At 38.9% G+C, this 21,918-nt stretch overlaps 1 protein-coding gene and 1 long non-coding RNA gene across 7 annotated transcripts in view; one reads left to right on the forward strand and one right to left on the reverse strand.

The window, feature by feature from the left end:
- The window catches only part of PPM1B (protein phosphatase, Mg2+/Mn2+ dependent 1B), a 62,328-nt gene that overhangs the window by 4,451 nt on the left and 35,959 nt on the right, over positions 1-21,918 (forward strand). The window contains exons 2-3 of one of the 5 annotated variants that reach the window (XM_061367189.1): positions 11,205-11,319; positions 13,466-13,563. The exons of 2 other annotated variants lie outside the window; for them this stretch is intronic. The gene's annotated coding sequence lies outside the window, so the exon portion shown is untranslated. Of the gene's footprint in view, positions 1-11,204; positions 11,320-13,281; positions 13,564-21,918 lie in introns of those variants that run through there. 2 more of the 5 variants (XM_061367187.1, XM_061367188.1) reach the window with 2 other exon arrangements.
- LOC133219694 (uncharacterized) lies at positions 7,747-16,560 on the reverse strand. 2 transcript variants are annotated; one of them, XR_009727485.1, is made up of 3 exons: positions 16,142-16,560; positions 12,945-13,011; positions 7,747-8,283 (listed from the first exon to the last, which is right to left on the reverse strand). It is a non-coding gene; the product is annotated as an uncharacterized LOC133219694 (long non-coding RNA). The 2 variants fall into 2 exon arrangements; XR_009727484.1 differs by lacking the exon at positions 7,747-8,283 and having other exon boundaries at positions 12,647-13,011.

A 21,918-nucleotide genomic window follows, 5' to 3' on the forward strand; every position in this document is an offset into this window, starting at 1 on the left:
AAAGCCCAGAAGAGACAAATTGTTTGCATTAACAATGAAAGATGTGTCCCAGGTGCAAGAACAAGGATGCTGAGTTTCCAGAAAGATCATCAAACCTGTTTAACAGACAAACTTGCAAACTTCTCAGCTATTTGTCTGGTGTCTTTCAGTCTTGGGCAGATATACCTAGCATGGGAAATGTTGGTCAACTGCTCAAAATTTGGCAAATGAATCTTGTACAGATTTCTGTCTGTGCTAAAGTCTAGTAAAAATACTGAAGAACTAATGAGTGTCACTCCAGAAGGAAGCTTGTCTGAAAACCTTTGCATGAGATGGTAAGAAATAAGTGAGCTCAGTTCCTTGCAATGAGCAGTTCAGTTCATCCCAACTTCTTGAGACGTTATTGGCATGATGAAACACAAGGGTTGCCAATGAGTGTAGATTAAATTAGTCTTCTGGCTCCTAGAAATAATCCACTGGGAGAGAAGATGTTTTAATGTACAAAATTATAGAAGGGACAATGCCATATCTCAGTGGACAGCAGCCATTCTTATAATTTCAGAGGAAATTATTCAGGCTCAGCTATTGTTCTGCTAGAGAAAATGTCACCCACAACTCTTTTTCCCCATGCACCATTAGTTTCTCATTAACATTACTTCAGTGTGTTATTTTGGCAGAAGTTCTCTTAATCTTTCATGGGAAGTAACCTTTTCATTGAGTTTTCTGTCAAATAGTACAGCTAGGTACTTAAATCTATTTTCACAAGAGTTAACAGGAATTCAGCTCAGAAAAACATCATTTAAAGATGTTTCAAACCAGGCTGCTGGAGAGCTAAAGATGGCCCTTTAGTATCTATGGTGATGAGAAGTCAATGACCATAAACTTCAGTTAAATCAGAAAAGAAAGCATAGGTCTTTCTTAGCAGTTTTCAGGGGATTAGTGTGTTAACAGAAAATGTCATCTTCAGTAATCCTAGTTCTATGCCTGCACCCCAGTGCAGGAAGTTGACCTTTACTGAGTGTAGAGCAAACATGGCTCTGCATTGTTAGTATATGAATTAATTGTTTTTATCAAGAAGGTAGTGAAGTGAGATGATAATGGTTTTGTTGAGTAGAGGAGGTTAACACGTTATTGTAATGAATTCATACAATACTGTTTTGCCCTGTTCTCAGTAGCTTATCTGTCTTACTAAAGCCAGTATTGTTTATTCAAAACTCGTATTTAACATTTGTATAGCAAAAGAAAACTTAGTGACCTAGTGACTCCATCAAATGTTGGAGTTATTTGTAAAGAACTGATACTTTGATTCAAGTGGAAAACTGAAACAATGCATACGATGTTAGTCAGCTTATTCCAGACAATAACAACAAAAAAACTTCTGGGTACCTTTGTTGGTTAAGCTGATGTGCAAGTAATATAAAGCATTACTGAGCACATGCTACTCTATCACCAGCTACAATGGAGCCATTGAGATGGGTTATTGGGATGCATTTTCAGTGCTACTTTAAAAGTTTTATAAAACAGGAAATGTAGGTGTTGCAGGAATTGTGTGGATCCTTGGGGTTTGTTTATTCAGAAAACTTTCCTAGATGTATTCCACTAGCTTTTGACGCTCCTAGCTCCAAAGGGGTGGAAGCAAAACCAGGTGAGTGGTGATACACTGCTGCTATAGTTACTCCAGGGAAAGGAACACTCAAATTCACGGTGCAACCTATCTTTTCAGGGCTAATAAATGTGTGTTAGCAGCTTAGTTTAGTTACTACTGCTTGAAGCCTCTCTTAAGTGAATAGGCAGTATCTGCCACGTTGATTATATTTACAATATATAAGTAATATTGCAGTATGCTGCAATTGATACTGTAGAGAGAAGCTATAATAAGCTAGGCAGACCCACTGTCCATGGTGTATGTACTTCAAAGGGCTTTATTTCATATTAGTTGTAGTCTTGTTCTATGGACCAAGTAAACTGCAAGAATAAGTGGATATTATGTGTTTTCCCAGAGTTTTGGTTCAGATCGATCTGAGATCGTGTTTTCAGGAACTTCTTTGAGATGCGAACCAAAGCACAGTAAGTGTTGTGACTCAGGTTTACTTCAAAAGGGCTAATATAGATGTACAGACTGGGTCTCTAAAAAGCATGTTGGGGATTGCAGAGGGTGTTAATCTACATGTGAGGCTGGATTCTGCCTTCTCCTGCCTCCAGAGTGCTGTTAGGACTGCAGAAACTCTGTTGCTGCTCCCTGAGTAAGGATTGGTTATCTTGACGGCTATCTAAATCTCTGTTCCCAAATTATTGTCCCTAGTTTTGAACCTGTGTGTGGAAATGACTGGTGTTGAAACTACAATGAATTCTAGAAAGTAGTTCTTTCACAGTTTTACCTCAGTTAATCAAGAATGAAACTAGCTGTGTGAGCAACAGGTTATGAAGCCTGACTTCCTGTGGCTTTGTGTCTTTGGTTGGATTTTTCTGGGTATACTGTATTGTGGGCTCTGAGAGTATTTTCACGTGTTTGGGGCACAATCTATCCCTGCTGTCCTGTATGGGAGGTTGTTTTTTGGTTACATAGCTGAGCTACTGCTGCACTTGTCCTGAAGGGGTACTAATTTGGGCCTCTCTCCTTGATCTGACTCCTATTTCCACAGAACTCACTAGAGCTGATTGTCTGTGAAATATTTACCCTTGTGTTATCTTCCGGACTGAAGCCAGTTTCAATAAAACTTGGTAGGGGGGAATGACACGCATGCTTATTAAATCACCTCCAGATAAATACAGACAATTCTAACGTTGCCTTTGATATGTATTGCAGCCTTTTATAATAGACACTGTTACCACATATGGTAGTTTTGGACCATGCTTCTAGGAGAAGTGAATGACAGTTTTGAAAATGAATGACATATTGAAGTCTCTGAAGGAGAGCTAGAGTGGATTTTGAGGGTGGTGGATTAGGAATTGGAGGGGGAAGGGACTTGTGTTTGTGATTGCCCTTGTGACCTTGAAAAGCTGCTGAAACTGTAATCTGCTTTGAAACTTCAGATGAGAAGTACGGTACTGAAGTGATACAGTACTGTAGGCTGAGCTCTCAGAGTTCTGTCTTCAGTGTATAAAGCTGAAGAAATAGTTCCTTTTGCTTCCACTTTAAGTGGGCCTGTACTCAAAGTGTTGACTTCAGAGAGCTTCTGCAAAGGTATGAAAGGTGAACCTAGGAGATATTACTCAGATTCTGTGTCCTTTCTGTTCTGCTCTCCATTTCCCTAGTATATTAATAAAATACTTGTTTTATTTTTTCTAGTTCTCACTGTGATCTAAAGAATACCGCTTTGTGCACAAGACCTTACTTCAGATATGGTACTAGTTGCAGGCATTGGTTTCTACTGTCTAACATTTAAAATTTGATTCTTTGTGGGGCATTTGAGGAAAAAATGTTTATAGCTGATTTTTTAAAGAAAAGGGTTCTCTTCTTTAATATGTATATTCAAGACAAAGATTAAGCGGTTTTCATCTTTCAGGTGTTTTAAAACTGGAATGCAGACCAAACAGAGGTAGTCGGTTGACTCCCTGAGGTAGTCAATGTAGATCAGTCCTACATCTTAGAAGGCAAAGCAGCTCCATCTGTCTCAATAGAGCCTCAGTGCACAATGTAGTCTTCTAAGACTCATGAATATCTCACTCTGTGTGTCATCCACAAGAACTGAAGTGATGTCTCTAAAAAGGTTATTAATAATGCCTAATTATAAGCTGGATTTACAGGCATCTTTAGTGAGTATTATCCAGTAATTGTGGGGCTGCTACATATAGGTATATTAAACTGACTCCTCAGACGTGATGTTTATCCATTTGCTAGCTTGTCATGTTTCTTGCATCTTTACCACTTTTCCAGGCGATATATTGCAGCAAGGGATTTCTTGTTTCACTTTTCCTTTTCTCTGAAGTGATGTCTTTCCTGCTGTTTTTCTTACTGATTGTTTAACCTGGTGGATGAATTTATTGGAATCATCCAAAGTCTCGGTTGTGGCTGATTATGTTACTCTGAGGAGCACTTTTTCTAAGCTAATGGAAGGTTGTGCAGAAAACTCCAAATACTAGGGGTTTTATACATAAGCAAAAGGGAAACAGTCTTGTGAAAACAATAGCTAGAGCTGGGGGTAAGGGTATGTGTGTGAAACCTGTTTGTAAATCCTCCATAAGTATATCACAATTTGGACTACTGTTTAAAAGATAACCTAGAAGTTTGTAGACATTCAGTCATTTAATAGATGCTTTAATAATAGCAATAGCTTGTGTTTTTGGGGAGGTTTTACAACCAGCCCTCCTTTAGATTCTGTGTATCTCTTACAATGTAAAGAAACTGGAAGCAGTTTTAGGTGTCTCTCTTTTAATAGTCATTTGTGGGCCCAAAAGAAAGACAAGCATACCACTTTTGCAGACTATTATGATGGAAAGAGAACGTTCCCCAGTGTTTGCTGGAGCTAAATAGCTGTTCAGGCTCCTTTGCAGGCAGACGTTTGAGAGCTCATCTGTTTTTTATAAATGATAAAGGCTATAGTTTAACATTTTCCTGTGTTTTAAAAATGAAATAATACTTGGGCTTTGTGTGTGGTATGGAAGAAAAGCATTGTTAGTACTCTGCCAGAGTGATGTTGGTTTGTATCCTATTTTTTTATCATAGTAACCAATAGTATTTATTTCACTTCTGTTTCTTTTTTGGTTTGCCTTATGGTGAACCAAGTCTATGCTTCTATATGTTTTATTATTATATTTAAGTATAAGAGCGTTGGAGGTTAAGAGCTTTCGAAGACCACTATCTAGCTTGTAACATTAAATCCAATAGGATGACTTCTCACTTTCTTAACCGGAATGCACTAAACACAGGCAATTCTAGACCAGAGAAGAAATCTAAAAATACTTAATGAACTCAAAATAGCAGCTATTGTTAACCATAACAGCGTGCCATGTGGTTTTGACTATTGCTGTGCTATTGTTTTAATTTAAAGAAAACCCAGAATTCTGTCAACTTAAAGTATCTGGCTTTGGGAAGGAAGAGGCTACGGTTACAGACTGTCAAAACAGTTTATGATTTAACATGAAGTAAGGTAGAGCTTGACTTACAGAGTCAGAGGGGAAGAAATAAAATTCTAGTACAGGTCAGGATTCTTGAAATGAGCTTGTGGGCTGCAGTTGCCAATGGCAGGGAATAGAATTTAACACAGTCAGAAAAATGTCACTGGGGAAAGTACTCTGAAATTGTTGGTTTGGGTTGTTGTTTTTTTTTAACCCTCTATTAATTTATAGTTGGAAAATAGTCGCCTTGAAAAATACTGTATATTCTCAGATCTATTTAATGACCATCCTATTTTCAATCTTAAGTTTTCCCTATTTCTAAGTCTATATAGAGGGAAAGTAGGCCTCATCTAGGAAAAGCACTGGTCAGTTATTACTCGTTTGGGGTTACCAGATTCAGATGTGTTTGTATAACCAAAAACTTGGGGTAAATTCCATAACTTGAAGGGTGTCTTAAGCTTTGTCCAGACTTGAAACCTGGTTATATTGTCAGTTTCACAAAGAACAGCAAGCTAATGTTGAAAACTACTTAGTATGTCTATGTTGTCCCTTCCTCTGTAGGTCTTGTTTGTTTATTGAAGCACTGAATAAAACAGCCCTTGCATACAAAGCAGACATGACAGCTTTGATCTGTCATGAGTTGTCAGATTTGTGCTTGAAACCTTTCGAAAGTCAGTCAGTCCTAGAACACTGTATTGGAATCTCCATCATCCTTTTCTGCTTTTTATCTGTTTTTAGTAATAACCTTAAGCTATCAATAGTACAAAAAGAATTGATGAACCTGGGCTACCTGTGAGCAAACTTTCTTCTGTTTATTTTGTTCTGAGCTCAGAACTGTTGATTCTACTTGCTGTTTGTCCTCGCCTTTCTTTGGGTCGAAGTCTGATACTGTTACTGCAGGAAATAAACTGTAATAAGGCAGGAGAAGAAATAGTCGGTGCTCTTAATGAGGAAGAAAAATACAATGCTTTCTAAAGAACTGAAGGCATAAATTCACTGAAAACTTAAGCTAACCCAGACGATACTTGAGTAGGCAGAGCACGTTACTCATTGAGGAGTATTCTTCCCTATTCTCTTATCACAGGGTTCTGTTTTGTATTCATTTGTCAGTTCATAATGTGAAAGATTTTTATCAGCAAATATGCAACCTTTTATTACAAAGTTCTGCTGTCTGCTGCTAGCCGACTGTAATTGTTTGCCTTTCAGAGGTATCATGACTGATACTGGCATGGGTGAAATCCAACAAGTATAAATTGACCACTGACATTTGTACTGCTGGGTGAAATGGGGGGTAGCTTCTTCATGTTAGTCTTCATTCTCCTTATTTTTATTGATGTCTGGTTTGTTTGGGCTCATTTTCTCCTGTTTTGTGTCCCTTCTTGAGAAGGGTTGGGGTGGATGGGAGAAAATTTAGTCTACAGTGCTTTTTCCTGAACTGTTTAAATGTTCGCTGTGGCTTTTTTTGTTTGCTTTTACCCTGAACTGTGTCAAAAGCCCTGCAGATAGAGGAGAAATTAGTACATGGCATGATCTATTCTTATTACGGATTTAAGGTGCCATGGAACTGGCAGACTCGCATCACTGTTACTGAGGAAGCAAGGGTTCCTGGAAGGTCTTTGAGGGATTGAAAAGATGTACTTGGATAAACTGCTGTGTTCAGAGAAGGAAAGGAAAATTAGAACGGGTTTATGTGACCCAAATAATTTTTCTATTAAGAGTGGAAAAAGCAGTAAGTCTTGTTTGGTTCAACTGCCAAAGGGTAGTGCCTTCAAAACCCTAGAGGCAGGGCAAAAGTAAGCCCATCGCAGTTAAAGTAGTAGCTAGTGTGTAATTCAGTTGAAGCTGGGTTTTTAATTCTGATTTTCTTCTATATTCATTTCTAGTCATTAAATCTTTTGGTACCACAGTGGAAGTGCTGGGCAATAGATGTATTTGCTTCCTTTGTCAGCCAGGCACTGGTTTTGAACATCTAAAAAGAAGTAATAACAATAGATATAACATCTTGGAGGCTGGCTTGCTTGATGTAAATAATATAAGCTTTGGTTTTGTCTCTTTGTTAGGGGGAGTTGGCTCCCCCTACCCAAACAGCTTTCTGCTACATGCTGCCTAGTTGGTGAGCATCTGGTATTCTTCTTTTTAGTTAAAAGTCCTTAGAATCATTTGGTTGGGGTTTTTTGCCATTTTTCAGTGTTACAGTACAGAAAAAAAAAACTTATTAGGCTTCTGCTCAGGCGTTTGCTTCTGGAACCCACTCATAATCCTGGCTGTTTCATTGTAGAAAAGGTTCTTGTATAATTAGCTAAGTATAATGCTGTTGTATTTCTGCAGCCTTCTTCCTCTGACCATGTGCCTTTCTTCCTGCTCATGCTGATATTTGGCTGTGTTTCATCTCATGGTGAGAGATAGTTATGTGATGTGTGTATGTTTGGTATCTGTTGCTAAGGTTAATTTTCTTCTAGTTCAGCCTCTTGAATCAATTTGCTGCATGAGGATATGAGGGCAACTACTGGTGCAGAAGTTGGAGTAGAAAATACACAAGGCAGTAGGTGAGCTTACAGCAGTTACTGGTTTAGCTTAGCCATCTTCTTGTAAGACTGTACTCTGAGATGTTTCAAAGGAGGTTCTTCTAAGGTGTAGTTATTAGTGCTGGTTCTTAACATTAATGGTTTGGATACCTGATGAGCTGTCTTGCGAGTGCAAGTACTAAACTTATGTGGAAGGCTACTGGTGATGAAGAGAAGACTGTACTGGAAGTCACATAACCATGACATTTGCAGCAGTGTCACCAGCCATGTTGCAATCCTAAAGTAAAAGAACACTCAATTAAAATGCGGATATTAAAACCTGTGTAATAACTAAATTAAAAATATCCGTATCTTCCTTTGGATTTTCCCCAAATGCATAGCTTCCTACAGATGTCGATATGATTCCCTTCACAGCAGTCATTCCGGTTTAATTAAATATCAGCACTTGCTGACAAGAGTATTTTTATTCTGTAAGCACATGAGAATACAGAAGAAACCAAAACTTTACATAGCAAAGGTCATGGTAAGGAGTTTGTCGCAAAGTTCCTGAGCGAGTCAAGCTGTTTCTCTGTGCTTTTTGTCACGTTTGCAAATTTCCTTAGGGGATAAGATGAGCCTCTGCTCATCCACTGTGGTGTTGTCATTGTTCACTGCTTAATGTGGAGCTGGAGAATCTTATCTGCTCCCTTCTTCAAGCACGTTTTGGGGATGTGCAAAGGGACTGAAGTATTTAGGGTGAAACATGAGTAATGTCATCACTGGGAGAGACTAGAGCTGGCAATGATCAGGCACTGACTGTTTTTGTGTGATGGAGTTCCTGTAGTTGTTAAATTTCAGGGGTCTCAAAAGTGGCTTTTCTTTTTTTCTTTTTTCAATATAGGCCAAGAGAAATGAAACCCATCTGAAAATGTGTAAGCCATCTGAATTTCCGAAATGCCTTCTAATGTGCATAATGAAATATGCTTCAGTTGTCTTGGCCATTTGCTGTTCTTCTCCACTCCTTCCCTTTCTCAGCCAGCAGTTGTTTTAACAAATACTAGGTACAGTTATGAACACCAACTTTTTCTTACCATAATCTCTGCTGCTATTACCATCTTGTTGCCAGATACCTTGGAAGTTAGCCAGAAACTTAATTGCTTGATGGCTTTGCTCTCTTGTTGAGACCTGCGTATTTTTATGCTTGGAGTTTTTAGATTTTAGCTTTGGAACATTCGAATCCTGCAAACTGTTGAAGCCAGCGGTGGTTCCTCTTCACTGTTTCAGGTGTCCTTGCTGTGTTGTAGAAAATTTTCTTTATGATATTTCCACTTGATAAAAGCATTAACACACTGCTTTACTTTGATAGCACTACCAGTAATAGTTTGTATCAACCTGTAGCAAAACATTTCTGGGCCCTTGCAGAAGAAGGTGACTGGTAATAGTCAGCATGGCATTACCAGGGGTCAGTCATGCTTGACCCATCTGACTGCCTTCTGTCAAATGACTAGGCCTTCAGATGAGGGTAGAGCTGTGGATGTTTGTGGTTTGGTTTGGGGTTTTTTTCTTCACTTTGACCTTAGCAAGGCTTTTTACAGTGTCCCACAGCATGCTCCTGTTTACAGTCTGAATGGGAGGACGACTAGCTAAAGTTAAAACCAGTTGAAAAGTTGTCTCAAAGGGTAGCTGATAGTTCAGACTCTGCCTGTAGAGTAGTTACAGCTGGAGCTCCTCAAGAGTCTGATGTGACTTTTTGTTTTAATGTTTTTATCAATGACCCAGTGGACTAGGTTTAATGCACCTTAATCAGGTTTGTGGTAGACACACAGCTGGGTGGCTTAAAGGCAGGGCAGCCATCCTAAAGTACTCAAAGGCTAGAAGAGTGGGCCTGTTGGCATCTTACAAAGTTCAACAAGGTCAACCGATGCTTGAAGCATCAGTAACCCTCCTACAGCGCTACAGACTGGTTGGAGTGTATCTCTATGGAAAAGGACCTAGTTCTGGTGAACAGCAGGCTAAGTACAAGTCAGCACTTCACCCTATTAGTGATGAAAAGAGCTTTATTCCCCTTTCGTTGGCATTTGTTCCAGATATTCCCAGACTGTAATACTGAGTCCAGGCTTGCTCCTTTTCTGTCTACCCCAAATAGGACCAACACTGATAAATTTAGGGCAGGTCCACCAGGATGGTCTAGGAGCTGGAGTATGTGACCTCAGAGAGGATGCTGAGAGCTTTTTGTGTCCTTGTTTACCCTGGAGAAGAAATGCTTACGAGGGACCCGATATCAACCATTTGGTGTATAAAGGGATGGATACCAAGATGGAGCCAGTCTCTTTACGGAGGTGCAGTGGGAAAACAAAGAGGCAGTGGTCATAAATTGAAATGGGTGGATATATGTTGAAAAGTTTTTACAGTAGGGATAACTGTTAACAAATTATAGGAGGTAAGACTTTAAGAAGGAAGTTGAACTGGATGAGCTCTTAGGTCCCCTCCACTCTTAATCATTCTATGTGAAGAATCATCCATGTCAGAGACCTAAGTGGTCAAACTAATCAATACAGTTTGTTCCATTTGAAAACTTGATTCCTTGTGTGACATTTATTTCTAGTGCTCCTAAATAAAATAACTAATCAGTTACTCTTTTTGACTGTTTTTTATGTTAAGCGTTAGCTACCTGAAATCCACCTTTTGAGAAAGCATGGCGTAAGCAAGGTACATTGGTTGAATAAGTTCATTTCATCTCAGAAAGGAAAAATATTCCTGGTGTTGAAAAAGAAGTTCTGGAATTTCGTAGTGATCAGCATGCCTTTTCTCTCACCTGCCTTCACCCATTTTTCCAAACCTTGTGGTAAAGCAAAGCAATTTCTAGAGCATTTGTTTTTTGAAGTTACTGGTGGAAAGAAAGAGACTGGAAAAAGAAACTAAATCACAGTTTCTCTGAGGCTGATTCACTTCCCTCTTTGCCCAGACCTGTGAAAAGCTGTCATCCCAGATGCTGCAGGTAGACATCTCCAAAATAAACGTTTTAGGTAGATTCATGCTGCAGAAATTGTATGCTGGTATAGTGGGCATAGTGGGTTTAACTGTGATAGCCCTTCTCATGTCTTTGTGAGAACTTTGTTTCTTTCTTTGTAACCAAGATGATTCTAGTGAACAGTCAGATGAGTTTATGCTTTTGATTTTTAAGAAGTTTTAGTGTAACAGGCTTCTTCATGGTTTCCGTGCTTTAGGTTTAGTTTGAATTTCAGCCTTTCTTCTTCGAGTCTGGGAACTGTATATATTCTTGTAAATGACTGCATTAGTATGCCAGACTTTTCCATCCTCTCTACACTTAAACAGGCATGCTTATGCAGAAATGTATGCAGCCTTTCTCTCTTACGTGGTTTACATATTCCTGGTTTGGAAATGGGTTTGCTTACATGTGGTGGTGGAATGTATTGGTGGTGGGAGTTCCTTGGCAAGTAGTGGCCGTTGAAACGTGTAGTTCAGATCATTTCATACTTTCATCTCTGACAAGTGAAAGGCATTCATTCTGCGTAACCGTAGACAACTAGGAACTTCTGGACTAACGTGGCCGTTTACAGTGAAGTTGCTACTAAGCAGTTCTTGAATATTGTGTTGAACTAGCAGAGAAATTGGTCAATTTTTCCATCTTGCTACTTTCAGACTCACAGGCTCTTCTGCTCTATTCACCCCTTATATACAAGGAAGAGTCTAAAGTGAATTTGTATCAGAAGGACAAAAGATCTGGACGAAATTTTACTTTTGTACTACATTTAAGGTAAGACTGATCAGATGACAAAAAGCATGAATACCGAGGCTTGCAAAATGGTACTATTTCTGCATTCTTGGCTTCTTGCATATTTCACTATTTCCGCGCAGAGTATTGTGAGTATGTATTAAGTATTAAACACTCCTGCATAATTCTGTGGAAATACACTAATGATCAGAGGCATATAAGCTAGCTGCGGCTGTGTTCCTTAACTAAAATAAAGTATGTTGCTAGTTGTAACTGATGTTTACTCTGCAAAGCTGTCTTCTGGGTAGCATAGGTGTTCCTGCTTCTAAAACTGGTACACTGAGTTGCATGATATTAAATGGCATGTCTTACTAAATTAGCAGTGCCTTAGTAACTCTTTCTGGTTTACTTTTAGGTCCTGTGCTTAGCCATTTGTAATTTCTCTGAATACAATATTATAGCTCTTGAGTATGTTTTTAGTCAATTTCCAAATATCAGGACATAACTGGGAGTCAGCTTGCTGTGCTTTGGAAGGAGTGAAAAATGCATTTCTTTCAGTAAAGCCATAGCTTCAAGCACGTAAACAGTTGCCATCTGTCTGCAAGTTAGAGCACTGATGAAGTGATAGGAGCCATTAGCATCATTTGTCAGAGTGATACCATTGCCTTCAGCTTCCACTCACAGTTTAACTAGCTGTCTAATAATATTTGTTGTGTTGCTCCCACGCTACTGGATGGATATCACAGTGGAGGGAATATTGCTAGGAGTAGGGGGATAAAACCTGTAGCAGACAAAGTGGAATTCCTGACAGTGGGACCAGTGTTGGGGATAATGTTGATTGGGGTAGCTATTCATGGCATTCAAGGGTAGAACTGAAAAAGTGGTAGAGAGGTATAGAGAGGCACATAGCTATCCCTTGGCAAGACAGTATGTGTAAGAAGGGGAATACAAGGCCATGGTATCCAGCCATAGAACAGATGGTGGAGACATTCTCATGGAGTCACTTAGAAGGACGTAGGAGATGTTTTGGGGACTGGAAAGTACAAGTAGCACTTCATGTAGGCAGCTGATTGCCTAATGCTAGCTCTTCAATTTTAGGGAGGTGGAAACCTACTGAAATTGGCACTCATGCTAAATTCAGCATCTGTTTGAAGGCTCACATCAGCGGTCTTCTATTCATGTACCGCTAATTTGTTGTGACTCTGGTTCTGTTTTTTTATATAGTTGGTTTTACTGAATTATCTGTGTAATCCCCAAGCTGAATGTCTACTTTTCTTTTTAAACTGCTAAATTCATCAGATTCTTTTAGTAGTTGTTCTGCAAAAGCCTAAATACTTACGAGTGTTCCTTTGTGTGGCTTGATGTTCTGTTTTTGTTTTTTTTTATGGATACTTAGTTTAATCCAGACAGTTTGTTATACCTCAGAATACATGCAGGTTAACGTTTACATGTAGTTAAATGGAAAGGCTGAGATGTGAGCTTTGGAAGATAGAAATAATTTTAAAGTATCTTGACATGTTGCCTCTCTAAATGGAATGGGAGAGTAGGGTGTATGCCCCCATACTACAATTAACATGGGGTTTTTATGCGCCTTTGCACTGATTTCCCACCACCATTCAGTCCAGCAAGGGCATGTCTTGCAGCCAACAGCTTACAGGAGCACTAACCTTTGATGGAGCTGGAGATAGTGTCTTAATCTGTGTTATACACATTTGCCTGCAGCTGATGTCTGACCTGATGAGTAGCGTAAAATGAATATTGAATTATTAACATGCTTGCTTCCTGGAATCCTTTTTGCTGTCAAGTCTGTGTAGACCTATAATTACTGCATTGACTGCCTGTAATGCCCTTAAGCACCCTCTCTGATTTTTTTGAAACTGGCATGGTCTTCTTGCATGTTAGTTTTAACATTCTTATTGACAAAATTGCCCTTTGAATTTTTGCAGGTGTAGTTCAACACATATTATGATACTTGCATAATAGCAAAATTAAAACAGTCAATAGATATATCTGAAATTGCAGCATTGAAATACATGTTGCAAATCAAGAGTTTAAACTGTATTGGTTTAAAGTGAGTCAGTGATTCATTGTGAAACTAAAGTTATAGTGCTAATTGGGCAAAACCTTCGAGTGTTTAAGCTTGCAAGTTGCCGAATGGCTGCTTCTTGCAAAGTACTCCTCTATTCAGATGACAAGTGAAGCAGTTCAGATAGCCTCAATGCAGATACCTGAAAATGATTCCATGTGTCCAGGCAACGATACTGGAGGCTGCTGCCAGAAAAAAAGGTAATGGAAATCTGCTTCACTCTGCAGTTCCTAGAAATGGTAATTTTTGTAATTAGACTTCAGACTTGTAAAGAAGAGGTTTCTCTAGCCTGCTGGAAAAGTAGAGCATGTGGTAAAAGTGCAGGAGGGAGTACTGTGTTCTCTGAAGTAGTCTGACAAGCCATTTGTGATCTGAAACCTAACATTGTATACCACACTGTGGCTTGAATAGTATGTATCATGTGATTACAGGTGTATTGATCCTGTTAAGAGTACAAGAGAATACCATTATATATCATTTAGGACCAGCTGCTTCTCTGAAGTATTTGTTTACAGCTGCCTTAAAAATGCTTTGAGATAATGCCTTTCTTGAAATGAACCAAAACCCAGATCAGTTAACTGGTTTGATTTAGGAAGGTGGTAAATCTGTGTGAGCAATAAGGGAGTAACTTTCTAAGTAAATAGACCCTCTTACAAATTTTAAGACGTCTTTGCATTTCTGCATGCTGATTCTTTTCATTTACACAAAGACAGTACTGTTACTAAAGTAACTTTACTAGTAGCTAGAAAAAACTACTTAACATGGAAGAAAACAAGGGGAAAAAAAAAAAGATGTTCTAAAGCTGTAATTGAGGGATAAAAATAACTGCGTTTTAACAATTCCTATTTGGAGCCTTCAGTTCCCATGTTATTTAAATTAGTTCTTTTGGAAGATTGTGTGTGTAGGCTGTTAGTTGATATAACAGATGCTTGAATTATCTCTTTCCAAGTTGCTTTTTTTGCAGTAAACATTAAAATGCCTATAGCATAGTAAGTGTTAATATTTGGCAGCTTGTAGTACTGGTGTTCTTATGTTACTGATTTGAATGTGCTGGTGGTTTTATTATGGTGGTGAACGACTTTTTTTTTTGCGTTTAATTTAACTCTTTTCGTGTATAAACCTAGCAAGTGGTAATATGGCTAAAAAAAAAAAAGCCACAAATAGATCCAAGTGGCTAAATAGTGTAGCAGAGAATTTGTGCTTCAAGTAACTACCCATCAGCTGTATCCAAATTTATTTTAACCATCTGTGGTGGTTAAAAGAGGGAAGAATAAGACTTGCAGAGGTGAAATCCTTCACCTAATCATCAGTATCATATAAAGAAATAAAGAAACATTATTGCTATCCCTTATAAATTCGATACAACTTGATTTGTCATTGTCAAACATATCAACATTAGGGAATTCTTCCTGTATTTTCTGAACCTGGTGCTAACTGAACTACCGTGATTTTGATCTTTTTGCTAGTTTTTCTCTCCGCTTTGCAGAGTAAATTCCTTCTGAATTTTGGGTATACTTGTCCCACTTAGGTTTGTGTGTTTTGTACATGTAAAATGGGGGAAAACGTGATTAGCTGGCATGTGTATTGTAATGGCTTCATTCCACTGACAAAATGTGATGCTGTTGTGCCTTTAAGAATACATTTTGGCATATTTGCTATAAATACAGGATTGGTACAGAAAGACATGTTCTAGAAACGATGTTTAAGCTTCCTTCTGTAAGGAGAAGCACAAACACAGGATGTGATATCAAGGATAAAATAAATCGTTATTGGCTTTGATAGTGGTAGCATGACTTGATCTGAAAGCTGACTTGTTCTGAATGCCTTGTGAGCCACTAGATGCTAGGATGAGATTCTCTACCCAGATAAAAAAAAATTAACTTTTGGGAACTCCAACTCTTGGCTGGCTTAAAAATCACTGAACAGTGTTTAGAGAAGAGTTATCAAGATGGCCTTCACAGAATCTGTTCTTCACTTGTGTAAGCATTTCCTTTGGAAGACTCAGTGATATTAATCCTTTGACTGTCAGACTTCCTGCTTGTATCCTAAACCTGGAGCATCTTAAAATTTTGGAGAAAATTGACAGTAGACAGTTATATCAGTTTTCTTACCTCTTTATCCTGTAATGTTTTGAAGTCTGCAACAATGGAGTTTCTTTATTATCCAAATGCACATGCTTGCTACAAAACCGGATGCAAAAATCTCTTGCTTTCTCTGATTTTCCTAAGAACCGATTCTGTAGGAGATTTTTATGGTATTACATTTATTTTTCTTGAAAGCCTTAGCTGGAAAAGGCTAAGCCCTTTGTACTGCATGATCAACAGAAAAAAGTGTTTTATTTGGAAGATTACTCCTGAATTTGAATAATACTGTAGCTTGGTAACACCTTGCTCTTCTTCTCCTGGGGAAAGGGTTGACAAACTCTGGATGCTTTTTAGTACTGTTGGATGAGACACCTCACTTCTGTGAGGGACATGCCATTTAGGCTCACAGCCCTTCTGAATAGATGTGCTCTGTAATACTGTCAGATACCAGGTGTGGTGGATTCTTTCTTAGAACATTTAACCAGTGCTCAGGCTGTGGTTTCTGATTGTTTTAAGCAGATGGATATTTACAAAATCTAAGTAATGCACCTGGAGTGACTATCTTTTTTTTTTTTTTAACAATGATTTGAAGGCCAGATGTTCACAAAGGCAACAAATGGACAGATGGTTCCAAACTGACTCATTAACTTTTGCTACCTAGGTATTCTAGCTTATAAGATGGTAATAAATCTACCTCATGGGGAAACACCATAGGAATGTGCTCAAAAGATAGGCACTTCAGTACACTCTCGTATGTCTGAGCCACAATTCTGAATCTCCATCAAAAAGATGGATATTTGCATACTCTGCCCTTTGCATTAAGAAAAAAAGAAACACAAACCCATGCAGAGTATGAATGCATCTTCCTCAGTCTGTAACTCCTGGATTGCCATGGAAGGCGTAAAGCATGTCTAGATCTTTATTTATAGCTGTAATGTAATAATGTAATGTAGAAAGTAATATGTATAATAGAAGCTAGTTAGAGACTTTTGTAAGCTCTTCTCTAGAAAGTCCTAGCAGCCCCAATAAACATCTTAGTTCAAAGTAGAAGCCCTCTGCTTACAATCCTTCTTTGTGGTTTTAATTGAGATTTTTCTGCAAAAACCCATTGCCACAAATTTTAACTCTTGAAGATAGTCTCTTCTCCTTAGTTCAGCTAAAGATCAGATAACTGAAAACCTGAGGTTTTCTACTTGGATATTTTTACTGAAGCATGTTAGATGGCTTTTCTCTTTAGTGTTCCTGAAACTGGATGTTTGAAAAGCTGTCCAGCATAACTGATGGAGAGAAGATTCCATATTTCTGTGCTTGGTTATGTTAATCATTACTCTGATCTGTTGCAGGAGAACAGGAGGAGTAAGTGCTTGCCATTGATCTCCCAGTAGGCAAATGTATATTGCATACGTGCATTCTGAATTCTAGTAAGGCTGGCTTTCCGTATTCCTTCATCTTCTGCTCATATAATTCAATAGTTCTGAGTTACTCATCAGGTTCATGAGCAGTCTCTGCTTCAGGCATTCACTTGTACCAGCATAACTATCTATGTCTGTTGCTCAGCCACATAGCGTGGAAACAGGAATGAGCTGCTGAGAACAAATACTGCTTAAGCTATCACTGTTGCCAAGACATCTGCATAGCCATAATGTGAATTTACTGGTCTGAAGCTTACCTAAAAGAGAATTACAGATAATTTAGGAATTAGAGATGCCTTACAAATATATATTAAAGATAATATATATATTTTATATATTTTAAGTATATATTTTAAGTATATATTTTGCAGGAAAAAAGTTTGGAATAGCTTTTGTAAGATGTATCAAATCGCAGCTTTCCAGTGCTGTAGTTTAAGCCCACCATTTGTGAGGTGATACCTAAAAGTATAGACCTCATTAGAATGCTAAGCCCATAGTATTATCAAGCATTTAGACAAGTGTGAAATACTAGTCTAATAGCATGTTTCTATTGGAAATTCAGCCTTGAATAGTTCAAATGGCTAACTGGCAATAAAAGTTGTAACTGCAGACTTGAAACCGCTGAACCAAATTTTCACTAGAACCCCAAGTAAATTTATTTCAAGGCAACATTTAGTTTTTTAAGATGCTCTGGGTGTTACTTCTGAAATGCAGTGGCAAGATACCATTCCACTTCTTCAGAAAGTTACAACTGCTTCAGAAAGGATTAAACACTTCCAAATTACCAAGTTCTTAGTTTAACTTTTGCTTATTTTCCTTTCTTTAACTGTTGTAATAATGAACATTTTAATGCAGCTTCCGCATTTGAAGGGGGGGAGATGGGATGAGACAGTGTAAAAAGCCCACAGCCACAAAAACACAAGCCAAGGCTTTGCTTAGTCTTGGCTGATTCACAATGTTTTTGTATAGAACCAAGTACCACTTAGCAGATGCAGAGAGAATTCATTATGCTTTTATTACAAAGGATGAGCAACTTTCTCTTCAGGGTGAAAGTTGCACATTGTCTTAAGTAGTTACACATAAATTAACTCCTGTTTTAGTTCAGGCTTTGTCATATATAGAATCATAGAATAATCAGGGTTGGAAAGGATCTTAAGATCATCAAGTTCCAACCCCCTTGCCATGGGCAGGGACACCTCACACTAAGCCATCTCACCGAAACCTTCGTCCAGCCTGGCCTTGAACACTGCCAGGGATGCATTCACAACCTCCCTGGGCAACCCATTCCATCCAGTGCCTCACCACCCTAACAGGAAAGAATTTCCTCCTTATATCCAATCTAAACATCCCCTGTTTAAGTTTTAACCCGTTACCCCTTGTCCTACCACTACAGTCCCTAACGAAGACTCCCTCCCTAGCATCTCTATAGATGCCCTTCAGATACTGGAAGGCCATTATGAGGTCTCCACGCAGCCTTCTCTTCTCCAGGCTGAACAGCCCCAACTTTCTCAGCCTATCTTCATATGGGAGGTGCTCCAGTTCCCTGATCACACTCGTGGCCCTTCTCTGGACTTGTTCTAACAGTTCCGTGTCCTTTTTATGTTGAGGACACCAGAACTGCACACAGTGCTCCAGGTGAGGTCTCACGAGAGCAGAGTAAAGGGGCAGGATCACCTCCTTTGACCTGCTGGTCACGCTCCTTTTGGTGCAGCCCAGGATACAGTTGGCTTTCTGGGCTGCTAGTGCACACTGAAGCCGGCTCATGTTCGTTTTCTCATCAACCAGCACCCCCAAGTCTTTTTCCACAGGGCTGCTCTGAATCTCTTCTTCACCCAACCTGTAGCTGTGCCTGGGATTGCTCCGACCCAAGTGTAGGACCTTGCACTTGTCATGGTTAAACTTCATGAGCCCCCCAAATATGTAGACTAAGGGATAGCTACTGCATGAACTTGAAGCACAACTGGTGCACTCCCCTGGTGTGTGCTCTGACGTTCCTGGAGAAAATCGGGTAACCTAATGAAAGCCTCTTTGAGGACAGAGATGTTATCTTACATTTACTGTATGCTAGGAACATGCAATTGGGAGATGCAATATGTAGCTAACCTGTGGTAAGCTTACACTAGTGCTCTTCTCCTTCTTCTTCCTAGTATCTTTTACTTCTGCAAAATCTTTTACTATCTTCTGTGTAAGCCAGTTTATAGTGCTGAGGGATGATATTGGCAGTGGTGGTATTGTGGTATCATGAGGTCAGTTATGACACATTAGATTATAGCTCTTTCTACTGATATTCAGGGAGAGGGTTGGTTGGCTTGTTTCCTTGTTTTAAAGCAGCAATGATTTGGTTATCTGTAAAAGGCCAGAGTCATTGCTGTCTGTGGAGCAGAATAAAGCCAGTTTTCCTGGTGCTTCTCTGCCCAGAAACTTGCAGAGGACTGGTTGTTGTCGTGGGTTTGTGTGTTTTAAGCATTAGGATTCAGCTTGAGGACCATTAGTGTTTTGCTGCTGGGGTGTATGTATTTTATCATTAGGAAGACTTGCATTTGATGCCTACCCTTCTGTAAAATAGCATGTTCTTAAAATTACTCAAGACTTGCTTTTTTTTTTTTCTTTTTCATTTGCTTACTTTTGAATATTGGGTATAGTTCTTCAGCAGCGATTTACTTACGATGGCTTTGGCTGCATAGTCTTTACCTTCTGAGAAAATACTGTAAACGTGGTGAAATTCAAATTCTCTATTAGCCAAGGAATATTTAAGTTGTGCTTAATTAACAACTATTCTACTGTAGGGTGTTAGTTTCTTAATAGCAAAAACTGTAGAAGTTTACTGAACTAACTCCTACTCAGATATTGAGCGTTTACATACTCGAAAGATCTAAGGAGCCCAAATTAAGTACTTAATACGTCTTATTTTGTTAAGCCTCTAATAGGAAGCATTCAGCTTTATTCTTGGGATGTAATTTATGATGAGCAATCTGGGTAACACCTTTTCATTGGTGTATGTGAGCATTTTCTGTACACAAATTATTGGGAGCTGGATACAATAGCTTGTTATCCCAAAGCTGTATCAAGAATCTAAATGTCTTTTAATATGGAAAAAAAGAAATGTGCAGCTTATTTGAAGAAGCAGGAGTCACTATTGTGTAGAAGTAAGTAAGGAGTAGTGTCCCCTCTTCATGCAGTGTTCAGTCATGGAGTTCATATTTTAAGATGTTATTGTGTTTTAGGACACAGCATATACCATTTCTCACTTGTGATAATTAAGGTGTAAATAGGAGCATATTCTGGGGTAAGATGCTATTAAACCAAAATATATATGAAGCTGCCCTACTGTAAGCTACCTGTCTAAGGTTAAAAATCACCTGTGTCTAATGAATGCTCTCACATCCTCTGCAGAGTAAGAGAATTTGGGAGAGGTCAACCCTCTTGCTTCTGGGAAGCAGTCTTCCGGTCTGCTTTTGTTAGTCAGCCACTTCTGACACTACTCTAGTAGCCTTTAGAACTGAGGCTTTTGAGCACTTCATCCTGCAAGCCCCCTGTACCCTCCTAATTAAGGGGATCTTCAAAAGGTGGGAGGAAGTTCTTGAAGGGGGTTGTGTTCTGTGTTAATGCCCTTATCACTGGTGTAGTTAAGAAGAGGGAACTAGGCTATTTTGTGCAATTCTATGAATCTGTACTGCTTGTGTTTTGTTGTGTTGGGGTGTTCCCCCCCACGCCAAAGGTCTTGGATGTGGAAACAACTCTTCTTTTACTGAAACATTTTGCCTTTTGAGGAAGGGCTTTTGCCATGTAGTCCAATACAACGATTTAAGGTACTTGCTGTCTAGTTCTTTCAGAATACTTTTCCAGAGTTCATTAATGATTTAGTGCTAGTTAAGGTGTAATTTCACAATGCTCTGGGCAAATCTGAATCAGCAGCAGCTACTGGTTCTACATTTCTGTCGTTGGCACTTGACTGCATTTCCTGAGCTGGTTCAGAGAGCTCAAGTGGCAGAAAGTAATTTACCTTTTCTGGCTTAGCTTGATTCCTTGAATCGTCTGGTCTGTTGTGGTGCCTGAGAAGGCAGAATGTTGGGGAAAATACAGGCCTTGAAGCATTACAGGCATAAAACTTACTAAACTTCTACAGTTCTTCAAACAGCAGCGAAGTATTCCTCTTGAGGAATCTCTCGTTTATGACACTTTTTGGTAGCTGAAAATGGCAAACCATTATGAAATGTTCTTATAGCTCCTTTCTTCAATCGACGGGCTTAAAGTCAAGGTCTGTAGTCCATCTCCCTTTATCACTCATTCAGTTCATCAAAGTCCTGTAATCAGTTGAAAGTCATCAGTGTTACAGTAAGGCTTGTATTTTCCTCGTGCCCCAGACAAAGCTGGCTGTTGCACAGAATTCTTCCTGTGACAGTTCTTTCTACCAGTGTACTGTCATGGTAACTTGTGTAAGATGCAACAGTTTATAAGATTAAATACATAGTCCCTGACCCATGAAGGAATTTGGACATTTGCGTCCCATTCAAAATAATGGATAGATGCTTAGGTGGGTACACACATTTAAGTTGTTAGTTATCTGCTGCTTTTGCATTTAAAGCTGAATTCATGGTTAATTTTATAAAAGCTTCCTTGAAAGAAACAGTGATTCTTATTTCAGAGGAGCTGAGGCACTTTTGCAACTGAAGCTTATTGCTTTTGTTTTAAACTCTTGCTCATTTTTATCTAAGTAAGCACAATGAAGACCTTACAAATTATACATGCTGCATTTGGTGGGTTTAAGTCTTGTCAAGTACTCAAGGGATACTCTGTCATTGGAGCAGGGGAATAAAATTAAGCAAATAGCATGAGCAGGCATGCAAAAGCTGTTCCTTCTGATACTGAATTGAAGGACTTGAATACTAGGTAATATGCTAGGTGACTTCTTAAGTGCTGGTCTGTGCTGGTGAAGGAAATAAGGAAAAAAATCTGAATCTTTGTTAGCATTAATCTTTAATACGATGTTTACAGTGTACTGGAAGGTCTTTTGACATCCAGGCATGGCTTTAGTTCAAGCACTTCTATTTAGGAAAAA

The sequence above is a fragment of the Neopsephotus bourkii genome, unplaced genomic scaffold, assembly GCF_033783945.1.
Source record: "Neopsephotus bourkii isolate Nb327-2 ecotype Australia unplaced genomic scaffold, CSIRO-AGI_Nbou_v1 NB_1373, whole genome shotgun sequence".
NCBI lineage: Eukaryota > Metazoa > Chordata > Aves > Psittaciformes > Psittacidae > Neopsephotus > Neopsephotus bourkii.